Below are 16921 nucleotides of genomic sequence, written 5' to 3'. Positions count from 1 at the left end.
AATGTAGTACCTCATAAAAGGACAGAAATAGAGCAATAGAATAAAGCTGAGAGTCCAGAAATAAACCTTTTAAATGGTTTTTAACAAGACATCTAGACATGAGGAAAAAATGGTCTTTTCTATAAATGGTGCTGTGACAAGTAGATATCCAGATGCAAAGGAAATTGGTCCTTTCCTTCACTCTATATATTCAAAGTAATCAAAAACCAAAATATAAAAGCTAAAACTATAATATTCTTATAAGTAAAACATAGAAGTAAAACTCTTCAACCCTGAATTAGGTAATGGCTTTTTAGATATGATACCAAAATTAAGTATAAAAATAGATTAACTAGACTTAATTAAAATTTTAAACTTCAGGGTTTCAAAGGATACCTTCAAAGAAGTGAAAAAGCCACAGGATGGGAGAAACTATTTGAAATTCTGTATCTTAAAAGAGATCATACACTATATAAAGAACTCTCATAACAACCACAAAAATAGACAAGCAATCCAATTAATAAACAAACAAAGAACATTTCTCAAAAAAGATATATAAATATCTTTTCATGGCCAACAAGCACATGAAAAAAAATGCTCAAGATCATCAGTCATCAGAAAATGCAAGTCAAAACCATGAGTATCACTTCACATTCACTATGATATCTTAAAGCTTTGGGTGGTAACAAGTGTTGACAAGGAGATGGAGAAATTAAAACCCCTATTAATACATTGCTGGTGGGAATATAAAATGTTGAAAACTTCTTTTGGAAAACAGGCAGATTTTCAAATGTTAAACATAATGTTGCCATATGACTGAGCAATTCTACTCCTAGGTATATACCCAAGAGATGAAAACATATGTTCACATAAAAACTTGTATGCAAATATTAGTGACAGCTCTATTCCTAATAGTCAAAAAATGGAAACTACCCAAATATTCATCAACTGATGAGTGAATGAACAAAATGTGGTGTATCCATATAATAAAATATTATTTGGCCATAAAAAGAATGAAGTATTTCCATGGAATCATGTTTTCAATGTAAACCCCAAGAAAATGTTTCTTTATGATTAAAAAAAAGAATGAAGCACTGATCCATGATACAGCATGGATATATCTTAAAAATAGCATGCTAAGTGAAAGAATCTGTTCACCAAAGCCCCTATGATTTTATTAATATAAAATGTCCAGAATAAGCAACCCATAGACACAGAAAGTAAATCAATAATTTCCAGGGATCAGAGAAGGGAACATAGGGAGTGACTGCTAAGGGGTATGGGGTTGCTTTTGGGAGTGATAATAATGCTTTAAAGTTAAATAATGGTGACGGTTACATAACTGTGTTCATGTACTGAAAACCAGTGATTTGTACACTATAAAAGGAAAATTTTATGATATATGAATTATAGTCCAATAAAGCTATTGTTTTTAGAGGTCAAGTTTATTTCTCTATGGCAGTAGCAAAAAGACAATGAATTTTTTGAAAAGATATCATTTAAGATAACTTCAAAAATATGCAGTTTCTGTAAATAAATAGAACAAAATGTTCAAGGACTCCTAAGAGAAAAAGTGTACTATTATAATGGTTATAATATTGTCATGTCAGAGAAGATCTAAATATATTGAGAGACAGTCTTGTATTCTAAAACTGAATATTTACAAAGTATCAATTTCCTTTTAATTGTTTATAGACAAAATAATCTCAGTGGAATCTCCATTAAATTCCTAACAAACTTTTTAGAACTAGATAAGCCGATTTGAAAAACATATATGGAAAGATAAAGGGTCAACGAATGCTATAGCACTCCTGAAAAAACTGGACCAAGAGGGAGGATTTACTGCCCCACTTACCAGATAGCAAGACAATTTAAACCTGCAGTAATTAGAGAAAGAGACATAAAGAACAAATACAACACTCAGAAACAAACCCACACATATGTCAACACTTGGTATTTGAAAATACCAATAATAAGTATTTCTTGTTTTGAGCCACTAAATTTGAGGGTATCTTATTAAAACAAAAACAGATAACCAGTATTCACCTTTATTTTTCCTTTTAGCACAGAAGATTAACCTTCCCTGTCTCCTTGAAGTTAGGATTTCTTTTGCATCTAAAACATGAGTGCAAATCATTCATGTCACTTCCAGATGGAGGCATTTAAAGTTAGTTCACAATTCTCCACAATTTTCTCCATACTACAACAACTGGGAAAGTCCTGTGTTCCAGATTGTACAGAATGATAGCAGTTTTCCTGAATTTAGACTTCTAAGTTTCTGAAAATAGTTGTGCTGGAGAGATGTCCTAAACCAGAGGAAACTTTACTTGAATGACAAATAAATCTTTAGCACATTAAGTCAATGAGATTTGGGGATAATTTGTTACCAAAGCATAACCTAGCCTATTTTTACAGATACTAGGCTCCATCTCACTAGTAATTAAAGAAACAAAAGGCAATGAGATAATACATACCCACCAAATGGGCAAAAATTAAAGTTTCTGATAACACTAAATTTTGGCAGAGATGTAGAGGAATGAAAGTAGGAATATAAATGGGTAGAAACATGCTGGAAAAGCATGGCGTTGTCTAACAAAGCTGACATCTGCAAGCCCTGTGATCTAGTAATGTGACTAGGAGTTTTATACTCTAAAGACACAGAGGACAAGATGGTTGGATGACATCACCAACTCAATGGACATGAGTTTGAGCAAACTCCAGGAGATAGTGAAGGGCAGGGAAGCCTGGCACGCTGCAGTCCATGAGGTCACGAAGAGTCACTGAGCAACTGAACAACAAAAAGAAACTCCTACATCTAAGGACCATGACATTTGTAGAAGAATCATAGGTGGTTTATTTATGACAGTAAAAGAAAGGAAAGGAGGGAAGGAGAGAGGGAGAAGAGAGGAGGAGGAAGGAGGAGAGAGGAGGAAGGGAGGAAGGACAAAGGGACGGAGGAAGGGAGAAAAAAAGAAAAAGGAGAGAAGGAAAGAAAAAAGGGAGAGAGGGAAGGAGAGGGTAGAAATGATCCAAATATCCTTAATCACAATGAGTAAAAAATAAAAGTATTATTTTCATAAAACAAAATATATCCAATAATAAAAATGAACAGTCACTGTCAGCAACAGCATTCAATCAACAACAACAAAAAAGTTACTAAGCTCCCCTTACATGCTTGGCTCTGTTTCAGGTACTAGGGATATAACAGTGAATAAAACAGGGGAAAAAAAAAAATCCACCCTCATGGAGTCTGCATTCTAATAAAAATAAGACAGGAAAAAAAATGATTAATAATAAGCCAGTAAGTATTTTTAAATGTGGTAAGAACATGAGGAAAAGCTAAGGAAGGGGAGAGTGTTTTGCAAGGTAAGATGTGCAATTTAAACTATGATGACCAGAGTAGACCTCATTGAAAAGGAGACAACTGAACAAAAATTTGAAAGAAGTGAAAATAATAGATTAAGTCATGTGGATATCTGGGAGAAGAGCATCCCAGTCAGAGCAAAGATGGTCTCTGATATACTCAAAGAATAGCAAGGAGACCAGCGTGGCTGGAACTGAGTGAATAAGAGAAACAGCAAAGAAAATGAGATCAGATAGATAAAAGGGAGAGGAAAAAACAGGTAGCACTTTGTAGGTAATTCTAAGGAACATTTGAGATTGGAGATTCTGGAGGAAAAAAGTGACAGGATCTGCCACATGTTGTAAGCAGAGCTCTGATTACAATTTGAGACTGGATTATGGAGGGCAGAGGATAAAAGCAGGGAGACCAGTTAGGAGGTCCTTACAATAATCCATATGGGACATGACGGCAGCTCAGGTTTGGATGATAGCCATGGAGGTGATAAGAGTAACTATATTCAGGAATTATTTCGAAGATAGATCAAAGAGGACCTCCTGACATATTACATCTAAGATATGAGGGAATGGGAGATATCAAAGATGACTCCCAGGTTTTGGCCTGAGCAGCATGAAGGATGAAGATAGGGAAGGCTGCAGAGAGGGCTTGGGTGAGATGAAGATCCCATTTGGAGCATGTTGAACTGGAGATCTCTTCTAGACATCCAAGTGGAAATGTTGAGCAGGCAGGTCTTTATAGACATAGAAGTCTAACGTTCAGGGAGATAACTCAAAGTTTCACCTACCATTTTGGAGTCATCAGTGCACAAATATAGAGTTTGCATGAAATCATCAAAGAGTATAGACAGAAAAGAACTCCCAAGAACTAGAGCTGAAGACAATCTAAGGTTAAAACCTCTGAGAGCAGAAGAGAGACCAGCAACGGGGACAGAAAGTAATGGCTAGTGAAGAAGCAGGAAAAATCAAGAATACATGGTATCCTGGAGGCCAACAAGGAAATATCAGAGAGCAAAGGGTGATAACTGAGAGTGCTATCAACAGGGGACGTAAGATCAAAGGTGACAACTGACCACTGAGTTTGGGAAAGGTGATGTCACCGGTGACAGTGGGCAGAGTACTGAAAATGAGAGTGACAGAAGTAGGTTTAAGAGAGAAATGAAAAGGAATCAAATGATAGGGAATATAGACATCTCTTTTTAGAAGTTAATGCTTTAAAAGGGAGAGGAAATGGCTTAGTCTCATCAACATAATGTTAAGCGAGAGAATCTATGAAAGGATGCCTCCTGTGTGCATATAATTTTTTAAATAAAAGGAAAACTGTGATTAGGAAGGAACAAGAAAAAGGTTTCTGGGTATTGGCATGTTCTCTTATTTGTATGGTGAATAATGAGTATTTGCCTTGAATTATCTGTTACAATTACAAGACAGTTACAATTACAAACCAGTCAATCCTAAAGGAAATTAGTCCTGAATAGTCGTTGGAAGGACTGATGTTCCACCTGATGCGAAGAACTGACTCACTGGAAAAGACCCTCATGCTGGGGAAAATTGAAGGCAAGAAGAGAAGAGGACGACAGAGGATGAGATGGCTGGATGGCATCACCAACTCAATGGACATGAGTTTGAGCAGGCTCAAGGAGTTGGTGATGGACAGGGAAGCCTGGCGTGCTGCAGTTCATGGGGTCACAAAGAGTCGGACACAACTGAGCAACTGAACTCATTGGCTACAGTGATTTGCTATATTATTTGTAAACCAGTACCAACATTTGTTTTATGTACTCTTCTCCCTGCATATGTCATAGTTCAAAATATTTACAGATTAATAAGATCATGTGTATGAAAAGACAACAAGATCACTATGGAGTTACAGAAGTTTTCAAAAATACTTGAGAAGGATAAATTATAACCAGACCAAATTTGAATTGAAACACCAAAAGGTTATATGTACTAGGTCTGTCCAGGAGGTGAACACTTGTAATTTAATTAAAACTGGAATTTGTAAATCACATAAAAATCTTGAATTAGAGCAGACTATAAGCCCTTTTCTTCATTTTTAACTCCACAGGACATATTTTTTAGTATGCATTTGGCTCTCAGTATGAAAAATGCGGTACAGTATCTGCCAAGGCAATTCTTTCCTTTCTCTGGATATTTTTTAAGTTCTATTTCTAAGACCCCCCTTGGGATACTGCCCTTCACAAACACAAACCTTTTAGTTACATAACAGTGATCTAACTGAAGACACGGCTGTTTTCTCTCGGTAATTTCATTACAAAAGAGAAGTAGAGCTTCTGCCAACGAGAATGGCCCTCCCAAACCATGAATGAGTTGGACTGTAAGCAGATCCATCCACTGTTTTCAGTTGTTTTCCAAGAGACTAGAAGCCAGGATATTTGAGTTCGACGACTCTCTGTTCATTCAACAACCAATTTCCTTAACTCTTTGGGTATCTCTTTCAAAGGCGATGATCGTTTACTTCACCAGAGACTATGATGGAAGACAAATGCCTGAATAATTGATGGCACTTCCAGTCCAAAGGTGAAAAGGCAAGGAAAATAAATTTAAATGTGTTTATTAAAGAGTAGGTACATACTAAATCACTTCAGTCAAACCTGACTCTTTGTGAGTCTATGAACTATGGCCCACCAGGCTCCTCTGTCCACAGGATTTTCCAGGCAAGAATACTGGAGTAGGTTGCTGTGCCCTCCTTCAGGGGATCTTCCTGACCCAGGGAACTACCCATCATCTCATGTCTCTTGCATAGGCGAGCAGGTTCTTTACTGCTAGAGCCACCTGGGAAGCCCTCATAAAAGACTGCTTCGAATTTATTCCACTCTCCCAGACAGAATAAAGAGCATGTGCAGGGTGTGAGCACATTATTTTATTTTAGATCAACACCACCAAAAAGAGCCACAGACATTTATAAACCTATCCTAACTACTGATGACTAAGTCTCAAATAATTTTGAATTAACAAGTAACAACAAAAGCTATCCTAACATTCTGTCTGCTAAAACAAGTCAACAGTTGGTTGTTGTCTGCTTTTTATCAAAAGGAAATAAAAATATCAGTGACACTTTATAGAACACACTTCCTGTACAACTTTGAGTGTGTGTGTCAATTCCTAATTTCAAGCTTATCTGTTTAGTTAACCTCTGCTATTTTTCTGGGATTCATTCCAAGACAACTAAAAGGCATTACTAAAATTGGCATCTATACTATTGAGCTTAATTTCTGACAGGCTCTAAAGTGTTCTGAAACCAATTTTTAATATTCTGCACACAATATCATGCTAAAAAGTAACAAACACTTCAAGAACAGTAATTGACCGGAAAGGTGCAATTTTTGTTTTCCTCCAAAACAATTTTTATTTCCTCCAAATATACCACACTGAAAGTGAATAGGTACTATACTAAAGCCACATGTTTTTGTTGTAGTGTTGCAAATATTAACTTCGAGTTGAATGTGATTCTTTAAGCTAGACTGAAAGATGATCTAATTATTTACATATAAACTATATATTTCTAAGCTAAAAAAGTGTTTTTCTCTTCAAATTTTGGTTGCAAAGCCTTAAACGCATAAACCATAAGTGCATATTACAAAAAATGCCAACATCAATACAGATTTTTTTTAATTTCATGAAATTGTAAAGCTAGTAATGTTTGTAAATGTTAAAAAGTCAAAGAATTATAAATGTTTAAGCTGGGAAACATTTTAGATATTATCAAGAGGCCCTCAGAATTGTAATCCAACCCTCTAACTTGACAGATGAGGAAACAGAGACCCAAAGAGGTTAAATGAACCACAGCTGTCACGGTAAATACAAATTATATCAAAAGCCAGATTTTCTGACTCCCAGTGCAGAGCTCTGAAAGAGCATTTGTCTCAACATACTTTAATATTTGAGGAAATGAAGGTTAACAGAGGACACTCAGGCAGCCCCTCAATATAAAGAATCCCCTCTGGCTTAAAAGAGCCAGTCTCCTCTAGTCCTTGCAAACCCAAGTTCTAGAAATAGCACCCCAAATAACGACTTTCTCAAATGGCCTCATCCTACCTGGGGTTTCCAAAGTGATTCCTACCTGGGGTTTCCAAAGCGATTCCTCAGCTGGGTCTCTTTTTCTCACACCTACAATCTCCCTTAAATAAGTGCTTTGGTTGGGATTGGGTTTTGTTGTTGTTTTGCTCTATTAATATGCTTGGGGAGAGCTTAGATGGTGGAAACATAAGCTCTGGGCTAAACCACCCCTACAGCACATTTGTTTTTCTTTTGTCATCCAAACCAACAAATCTTTCCTCCGCCGGGCCCCAGGGCTTACTGGTTTCCGTCGCAGTCCCTTCAGTTTCCAAAGTAGCGAGGAGACCTGGAAAAGAAGTTGGCCGGATGGCAAGTCCTTTCGGGGGCGCCGGGCAGGTTCGCGCCCAGGCTGGGCCGACTGCCCTCGGCCGCGCGCCCCGATGCTCCTCGCCCAGGGTTACCCCGGAGCGCCTGCCCCGGGGGAACCAGAGTCCCCGCCGACCCTCCAGTGACGCCGCCGGACCCGCCCCGGCCTCTCGGACCCCAGGTGGCTCGCGGGCTCCAGCCACCCGCGCGCGCGCCCGAGCGCCTGGCTCCTCGCCTGGCCAGGTGCAGGAAGAGGGAGCGGTGGGGGCGGCGGAGAGAGAGTTGGATCCCACCTCGAGGCCCAGGTCCCACCCAGGCGGAGGCGAAGATGACGGCGGCTCGGGGGCTCGGACACCTGCGTCGCTCGCGCTCGGACGGCCGTGGGCTCTGCTGTGGGGCGGCTCCAAACTCGTCGCGGAAGGTGCCGGGAAGCTCTCCGAAGAGAGGAGGCAGCGCAGTGTGGAAGGAGGGGCCGAGGGGGAGCGGAGGGAGAGACGGGAGTCGGAAGAGAGAGGTCGGGGCAGAGCCGGGTGGCCGCCTGCGCGCCCAGCGCCCTCCGCCACCGCTTCCCGGGCCAGAGGAGCGGCCCCCGAGCCGCCAGGGCGGCCGCGTAGGTGACGGGGGTGGCAGCGCGGATGCGGCTGCCCCTGGTGGCGGGCACGAGGAGGAAAAGCGAGGGGTTTGGAAAGAAGGACCCTCTGCCCGCAGGGAAGCCTAGAGTCCAGGCAAACCCACGAGAAAGGTAGCACAGCTTCTTTACCCAACAGTCAGCTGCAGTGCCCACACTGAACCGCGGGTCTCAGACCCTGGGCTGGGCATTGGGATTCCCTCCGTCCCTCCTACTTCCAGACTTCCAAGCCTTTGTGCATCAGGTGTGCAATATGCTACAATGAAGATCTCCATAACTGAAGGGTGTGGGAAAGAAAAGCGAAATGGAAAGATCAGAAGCGGTGAGGTAGTGAGTTTCCTGTCACCAAGAATGATTCAACCACTTTGGCCATGCTTGTCAGGAAGGCATGATTGTTTCTTTTCAACCTTGAAATTCAATGGCGTATGACGTAGTAAGTTTAAGAAAATCCGTCCTTGACCAGTCTGATTCCAACCCCAAAGTAATAAGCACTTTTTTGTTCTCCACTCAAAGTGTTCACTCACTGATTTGTTTATTTATTAATACATTTTTTGTTGAGACTCCACAGAGTGACGCACAACATGCTAAGTGCAGTTATTGTGTTCCTTGAACTTGAAGCTATGACAAGCAAATATTCATCTAATTACCAATTGTGATGAGTATATGAAGGAAACCAACAGAGTGTGGAAGAAAGAATAAAAGGGAGTAGACTACTCTAGATTGGGTGAATGGCTCATTTTCAAAGGTCTCTAGAAATGAACTTGCCTAACACCCTCACAGGGTAAGGCATCAGAGACACAGAGACAACTTAGCCCAGAGACCGGTAGAGCCAGGAGCAATGCCTCCCTGCTCCCGGACCCAGCCTCTTACTTGGCCAATGCCTGGAGCTTTGTAAATGGAACTTTCCCCAGAGGGAAATATCCTCCCAGGACCAGTGTCACTTTAATGGAGACAAACATTTTCATTGGATGAAAACAGAATTAGAGTAGAGATACTGACTTCCCCAAATTGTTACAAAATAAAACAATACAATAGGATCCTAAATTATTTGATATGAACTAGCATTTTAGTTTTCTAGGATTACCTTAACAAATGATCACAGACTAAATGCTTAATACACCAGAAATGTATTCGTTCACTGTTCTGGAGGCCAGAAGTCCAAAGTCAAGGTGTTACCAGGTCCATACTCCTCCCAAAGCCTTAGGAGAGAATCCTTTCTTTGCTCATTCAGCTTCTGGTGGCTCCAGAACTCTATTGGCTTACAGCTGAATCTCTCCAGTCTCTATCTTCACATGGCCTTCTCCTCTGTATCTGTGTCTTCTTTTCTGTCTCCTATAAAGACATTTGTCTTTGGATATGAAAACCATCCAGATGATCAGGATGATCTCAACTCATCTTCACTTGGGACTTCCCTGGCAATTCAGTGATTAAGAAGCCACCTTCCAATGCAGGGGATGTGAGTTCGATCCCTGGTCCAGGAACTAAGATCCCACATGTCTCAAAGCAACGAAGCCCTCTTGCAGCAACTAGAAGACCCAGCATAGTCATGCATACACACACACACACACACACACACACACACACACGTGTTTACCTATTTGCTCAGCAAAGACCCTTTTCCAAATAAGATCATATTCACAGGTACTGGAGTTTAGGATGTGGACATATGTTAGGGAGAAGCCACCACTCAACACACTAAAACTAGTTAACTAATAGGTACCAAAATTGTCTACCGTGGTATCACAGTGTCATTCCAGGACCACCATTTAAAATTGTATCAGTACTAAGTATAATGAATTATTTTAAGTGAAATGCTAAAAATAAGTGTCATTAAACCTGGGTTCATGAGGAATAACTGTTGTAAGGAAAAGAAGTTCAAAGGCCCAAGCCTTTATTTCATGTTTGAGTCACAGGCAATATTTGAAGGCCAAGCATAGATTCCCCATTGCTAAATTAATATATAAATACATCCCACATCCATATGTATGGATTTCTGATACTGTGATCCAATACTGAATGTCTACAAGGCAGCAAGCTCTGAGTAATGAGCTCCTATGGAGCTTACAGTCTAGGTTAGGGGACACATTTGAATCTCATTTCCTCTGGCATCATGTCTGATGCATATCTGAAGCTTGATAAAGAGTTGTTGAATAAATAGATGAGTAAAAATAAATCACTACCCATCAACTAAGCAATTATCACCACAGTGAAAAACATCTCCATAATAAGAAGATAGGATTTACTATTGCAAAACAGATTAACACCCTGACTCATTCAGTATTTTCCTAAGTGAAGGAAAAAAATCCCTAAAAAGAAATATTTGATTTAAAAAAGAACATAATGAGCTCACCTATCTCATCTTAAAAAAAAAATCATTATGTGACTATTTACACAGATACCAATCCTGCTGGGAACCATCATAACTGAAGTCATAGTTAAAATGAATAAAATATTTTGTCCAAGTATCTTGGTTGATAGTTTCAACTATTAATTTCATTATACTGATGAATCACTTCTTTTTTTTTTCTTTTTTGATAATATACATGTTTCAATGCCATTCTCCCGAATCATCACACCCTCGCCCTCTCCCACAGAGTCCAAAAGACTGTTCTATATATCTGTGTCTCTTTTGCTGTCACTTCTTGAAACTCTTTAACAGTGATTTCAATGATGCCACTCTCTGCTGATTCACCTCTTCCCTCTTTAGGTTTCCTTCTTATTCTTCCATTCTCACAATTATAAACCATCAATCAATGTGTTAATATCTGCCAAACTGAGTCTCATTCATTGATTTATGTGGGTCACAAGCCCACATCTGAACCAGTCATGGTGGCCAATGACTTGGAATATGATGACCAGACAGGTGTGAGTCACCTGTGCACTCCTGGAAAACAGGAAATGGGAAAAGAATTGATTTCACCCTAACCAAATAACTTAGAGTGTTCGTGCTATTCCATACTGAATGTTCTTCCTCCATTCTACAGCACCTTTCCCTCAACCATTACCTACTGTCATCATCTGCTGGTTGAAATCTTAACCATACACCAAGATCAACTGACCAATACACCAACTTAATGGACCCATCTTGAGTCAGTTAACTGACCCCCAAATTGGAACTCATCTATTTCTGGCCCATGATCATTTGGAAATTTATTTTGTCTCTTTTATAATGAAGCACTCTCTGATTTATCTAGTGGTTAGTTGTATATGTATCTATATAAAATGCCCTGAGAGCCAAAGTTGTGTCTTACAAATTTTTGATTCTGTTTTTAATCAGCCATGTGTATATCACGTTATCTTGGATGTAGAAATTACTCAATTAATATGCATTAGCTGCTACTGCTAAGTCACTTCAGTCATGTCCGACTCTGTGCGACCTCATAGATGGTAGCCCACCAGGCTCCGCTATCCCTGGGACTCTCCAGGCAAGAACACTGGAGTGGGTTGCCATTTCCTTCTCCAATGCATGAAAGTGAAAAGTGAAAGTGAAGTTGCTCAGTCGTGTCCAACTCTTAGCGACCCCATGGACTGCAGCCTACCAGGCTCCTCCGTCCATGGGATTTTCCAAGCAAGAGTACTGGAGTGGGTCGCCATTGCCTTCTCCAATATGCATTAGACTGAAGAATAAAAAGCAAATCTTGTAATTTTCCATTTGCATAATTAAAAGAACAAAAACAAAAAAAAATGCTTGTTTATGATAAGTACTTCACAAAGATTATGTACCTATTGCACTGTTTAAAATTCATATACCAAAGAGAATTTTATTCTAACTTTCCATGGCATACATATTATAGGAGTTAAATACGTAACACAGTCTCAGTGGATTTTAAATGATAGAGGCACAGGAAAAAAAGATGAAAAATATACCAAAATGTTTCCAGTAGCTATCTCTAGATTATCTAATTTAGGAGATTGTTTTGTTGGCTATTTGTCCCTTTCTATGGATGTGAGAGTTGGACTGTGAAGACTGAGCGTGGAAGAATTGATGCTTTTGAACTGTAGTGTTGGAGAAGACTCTTGAGAGTCCTTTGGACTGCAAGGAGATCCAACCAGTCCATTCTGAAGGAGATCAGCCCTGGGATTTCTTTGGAAGGGATGATGCTAAAGCTGAGACTCCAGTACTTTGGCCAGCTCATGCAAAGAGTTGACTCATTGGAAAAGACTGTGATGCTGGGAGGGATTGGGGGCAGGAGGAGAAGGGGACGACAGAGGATGAGATGGCTGGATGGCATCACCGACTCAATGGATGTGAGTCTGAGTGAACTCCGGGAGTTGGTGATGGACAGGGAGGCCTGGCCTGCTGGGATTCATGGGGTCACAAAGAGTCGGACACGACTGAGCAACTGAACTGAACTGAACTGAACTGAAGTTATCTAAAATGATCATATGTTACTTTCATAGAGGAAAAAGTTATTAGAAAATATCTATGTAAGATCATCCATTCTTTGAAATCTATTTCTGGGAACTAGAGTCATTCAGATACTCCTTAAGGCCTGGGACAACCCAGGTCCAGTCAGGTGCTGTTCACTGGCCAGCAGGCCCTACCTGTAACTCATCTAAATGAGCTCCTAATCTATGGGAACATCTTTTTTTTTCTCCCTCTCTCTTTAGAATGCTGCCAACATAAATAAGGGAAAATTACATTACTCCTGACTACGGAAAAAGGTATATAATACCAATGGAAATCATAGCAGCTATTTAGTCTTATTATTTTTTTTTACACAATTTTGAAAGGGTACTTTCCACTTAGAGTTATTACACAGTACTGGCTATATTCTCCATGCTGTATAGTACATTCTTGAGCCTATCTAAACACCCAGTATTTTCACAGCAGCCATTTTTGTTTGTTTGTTTTCTGGCCATGCCATGTGGCATGAAGGATCTTAGTGCAGTGGAAGCATGGTATCCTAATCCCTGGACCAGCAAGGAATTCCCTCTCAGTGGCTTTTGAGTTGTGACCAAGAATCTAATTCTAGTTGAAAGGTAAATCGGTCAGATTATTTGCTTACAATTTACTACCAAGAATAAAACTTCTTTCATTCCAATCTTAAAATTTATAGCAGAACCTGGACTAAAATATGACTTTTCCTCAAGGAATTTATCTTTTATTACATTAGTTCAGTATTTCATGCTATATCTTCATATTTATTAGTTATTTACCTCTTTACCAAAAGTGGGCATCAAGGTATAAGAAAAATTACAAAGTTCTTCAAATTTCATGCTTAATCCAAAGTAATTATTATTTCTTTGACCTGAAAGACTACAAGTAAATTAAAAGAATAAATGTCGGGAAATTACTGCCCGACAGTTGCCTGAAAATGCTGCTGTGAATGAACTAGAATCATTTCAGAATCATGCCGCTGAATGAAATTTTCATAGAAATGCTTTTCAGATTTAAGTTCCTATGGATCATATGAGAAAGTGGTCAATATCTCTGATAATCCTGATGATTGGTACAAGCATGTGCACTCAGTCGCTCGGTCGAATCCGACTCTTAGCTACCCTATGAACTGCAGCACACCAGGCTCCTCTGTCCATGGGATTTTTTTCAGGCAAGAATACTGGAGTGGGTTGCCACTTCCTCCTTCCTGACCCACGATCAAACGCACGTTCCCCTGTGTTCATTGGCAGCCAGATGCTTTAACGCTGAGCCACCTGGGAAGCCTGGTGATTGGTTCCCATGTGCTATGGTTTTCACATAGCACGAAGCACTTTGTTCTCTGGATGAGGGTAACGGGATTTGAGAGCAAAAAGCACCAGGGAATGTTCGCTGGCCTTTAAACCAAGTCTCATAGTTAAACTGATGCAAAATTTACAAATTTTAAATGAAATGACTAAGTGTTGTGGGAGGTTTTGTCTTTTTTTTTTTTTTCAGAGGCCTGGTTCTAACACTAAACTATTAGGCTGTAAATGATGAAGTATCCTGTTCATTATTTTACTTTCCTTGATCATACCAATGTGGCATTAAGGAAACCTTTATTAGCATCGTCCTACCAGATTAATAGGGCTTTCCGGGTAGCTCAGTGGTAAACAAGTCAATGCAGGTGACACAGAGGACATGGGTTCAATCCCTGGGTCGGGAAGATACCCCTGGAGGAGGAAATGGCAACCTACTCCAGTATTCTTACCTGGAAAACCCCATGGACAGAGAAGCCTAGCAGGCTGCAGACCACAGGGTTACAAAGAGTCAGACACATCTGAGCACAGAGCACGCACAGATGCCAAACTGGTACCCAATACAGATTATAGAGGATATGCACTATTTCATCAGCCACCTCCCCTTCTCCTCTTCTTCTTGTCAAAGAGTCTCCTTTTGGTGGAGGAACTGCCTGACTCCAGGCACGTGGATCCTGTTGGGGCTGCCAGTTACAGCAAACTGGCTTCCAAGGCTACAGAAGCATGTCGTCCAAGCTGGATCTATGGTAGAATCTTACACTCCTGGCTCTATAATTGGTCACTGAGGTAGGACCATGACTAGAGGAAGGCCAGTCAAAGTTGTCCTCCTGAGGCTTTGCCAATAAAAGCTGGGATGGGTCTCTGGGATGGGAGTCAAAGGGAAGATGAAGTGCTTTTTCCCCTCAGATATGACTCTGTGTGGTTGTGAGCTGCATTTGCCAGCAGCCAGACTCTCTACCATAGGAATAAGTACAGTCTGCAGTAGAAGACAGAATTTGAACTTTAAGCCATATAAGCAGGTATTGAGAAAGTATGTCAATTTTTTTTTTTATGCCAATGAGCTTAATTTTTTCAGTGAAATCCTGTTTTACCAATTGATAGAAAGAGTCGGACACGACTAAGCGACTTCACTTTCACTTTTCACTTTCATGCATTGGAGGAGGAAATGGCAACCCACTCCAGTGTTCTTGCCTGGAGAATCCCAGGGACGGGGGAGCCTGGTGGGCTGCCGTCTATGGGGTCGCACAGAGTCAGACACGACTGAAGCGACTTAGCAGCAGCAGCAGCAAACCTCAGTGAATGCCAGGTCCTATTTCTTTTTCTTAACTTCTAAGCAGGGGATAGTGGAGGGGAAGGGAAAGCAGGGCCCAGGATGAACAAAGGTACTGATTCTTGTCATCTGTTGAATTTAGCATCTGACTCCCTCTTGTCTGTTTTTCAGGTGCTGATCTGCATGGGTTCATGCCAAAGGTCACTTCAGGATTAATGACTCTCCTTATTTGCCCCAGAAGCCTTTCTGAAGTATGCTGAGGTGTTCACCAACACCTCTCTGGGCTATACTACCGTGGTGAGGCTTTCCAGGGCACAGAACCATGTGTATGCTACTCTCAGGAATTATCCTACTGCTCCTATACCTTAAGGGAGTCAAGTTGGAACTTTACAAAGCTGCTGTAGGTTTGACTTCCTTCATCACACAGCCATTCCTATGTACTGTCCCATGCTGCCTCAAGTTGCCAACAGCTCTAGGGCCTTCTCTCCATCCTGATCTCTACCTAGGTGTTGAAGGGCGGTGGCTATTCCTACTGTGTGATTCTCTCAACTCTTGGAGTTCCCCTAGATTCATTGGGAGTGTCTGTTACTGCTCCGCCATAGGATTCAGTCCTCTGATACAAACTTCACAGGATACTTCAAAATTTTTGTTTCAATTATAGATTGGCTGTACTTGATAGGATGAAAAATACTCAATTAAAATACCAATAAACACAAATGGTCACTGTGTGCTGCTTAGTGATGGAATCATCTGTGGGTGCAGGGCCTCTTTTTCCGTGGTACACCAGCCTAGCTTTCCTTGCTTTCCTCTTGGCATTCTTCTTCTCCCCCTAACTTGGGAATCAAGATTGCCGGGAGAAATGTCAGTCACCTCAGATATGCAGATGACACCACCCTTATGGCAGAAAGGGAAGAAGAACTAAAGAGTCTCTTGATGAAAGTGAAAGAGGAGAGTGAAAAAGTTGGCTTAAAGCTCAACATTCAGAAAACTAAGACCGTGGCATCCGGTCCCATCACTTCATGGCAAATAGATGGGGAAATAGTGGCTGACTTTATATTTGGGGGCTCCAAAATCACTGTAGATGGTGTTTGCAGCCATGAAATTAAAAGACACTTATTCCGTGGAAGGAAAATTATGACCAATCTAGACAGCATCTTAAAAAGCAGAGACGTTACTTTGCCAACAAAAAGGTCTGTCTCATCAAGGCTATGGTTTTTCCAGTAGTTATGTATGGATGTGAGAGTTTGACTATAAAGAAAGCTGAGCACCAAAGAATTGATGCTTTTGAACTGTGGTGTTGGAGAAGACTCTTGAGAGTCTCTTGGACTGCAAGGAGATCCAACCAGTCTATCCCAAAGGAGATCAGTCCTGGGTGTTCACTGGGAGGACTGATGCTGAAGGTGAAACTCCAATACTTTGGCCACTTGATGCAAAGAACTGACTCATTTGAAAAGACCCTGATGCTGGGAAAGACTGAGGGCAGGAGGAGAAGGGGACAATAGAAGATGAGATGGTTGGATGGCATCACTCAATGGACATGAGTTTGGGTAGACTCCGGCAGTTGGTGATATTCAGGGAGGCCTGGCATGCTGCAGTTCATGGGGTCGCAAAGAGTCAGACACAAC

At 40.7% G+C, this 16921-nt stretch overlaps 1 protein-coding gene across 3 annotated transcripts in view; it reads right to left on the bottom strand.

Annotated features, from left to right (window-relative positions):
* The window catches only part of LEPR (leptin receptor), a 93637-nt gene extending 85121 nt beyond the window's left edge, over positions 1-8516 (bottom strand). Inside the window, exons 1-2 of one of the 3 annotated variants that reach the window (XM_086390406.1) lie at positions 8016-8516; positions 7658-7702 (exon numbers count right to left, since the gene is read on the bottom strand). The gene's annotated coding sequence lies outside the window, so the exon portion shown is untranslated. Of the gene's footprint in view, positions 1-7420; positions 7703-8015 lie in introns of all 3 variants that reach the window. The other 2 variants (XM_086390408.1, XM_086390407.1) reach the window with 2 other exon arrangements.
* Positions 8517-16921: the final 8405 nt, after the last annotated feature.

The sequence above is a fragment of the Bos grunniens genome, chromosome 3 (genome assembly GCF_055505025.1).
Source record: "Bos grunniens cultivar Pamir isolate PY7600 chromosome 3, Bosgru_T2T1.0, whole genome shotgun sequence".
Taxonomy (NCBI): Eukaryota; Metazoa; Chordata; class Mammalia; order Artiodactyla; family Bovidae; genus Bos; species Bos grunniens.
This window is presented reverse-complemented; position numbering and strand designations above follow the sequence as displayed.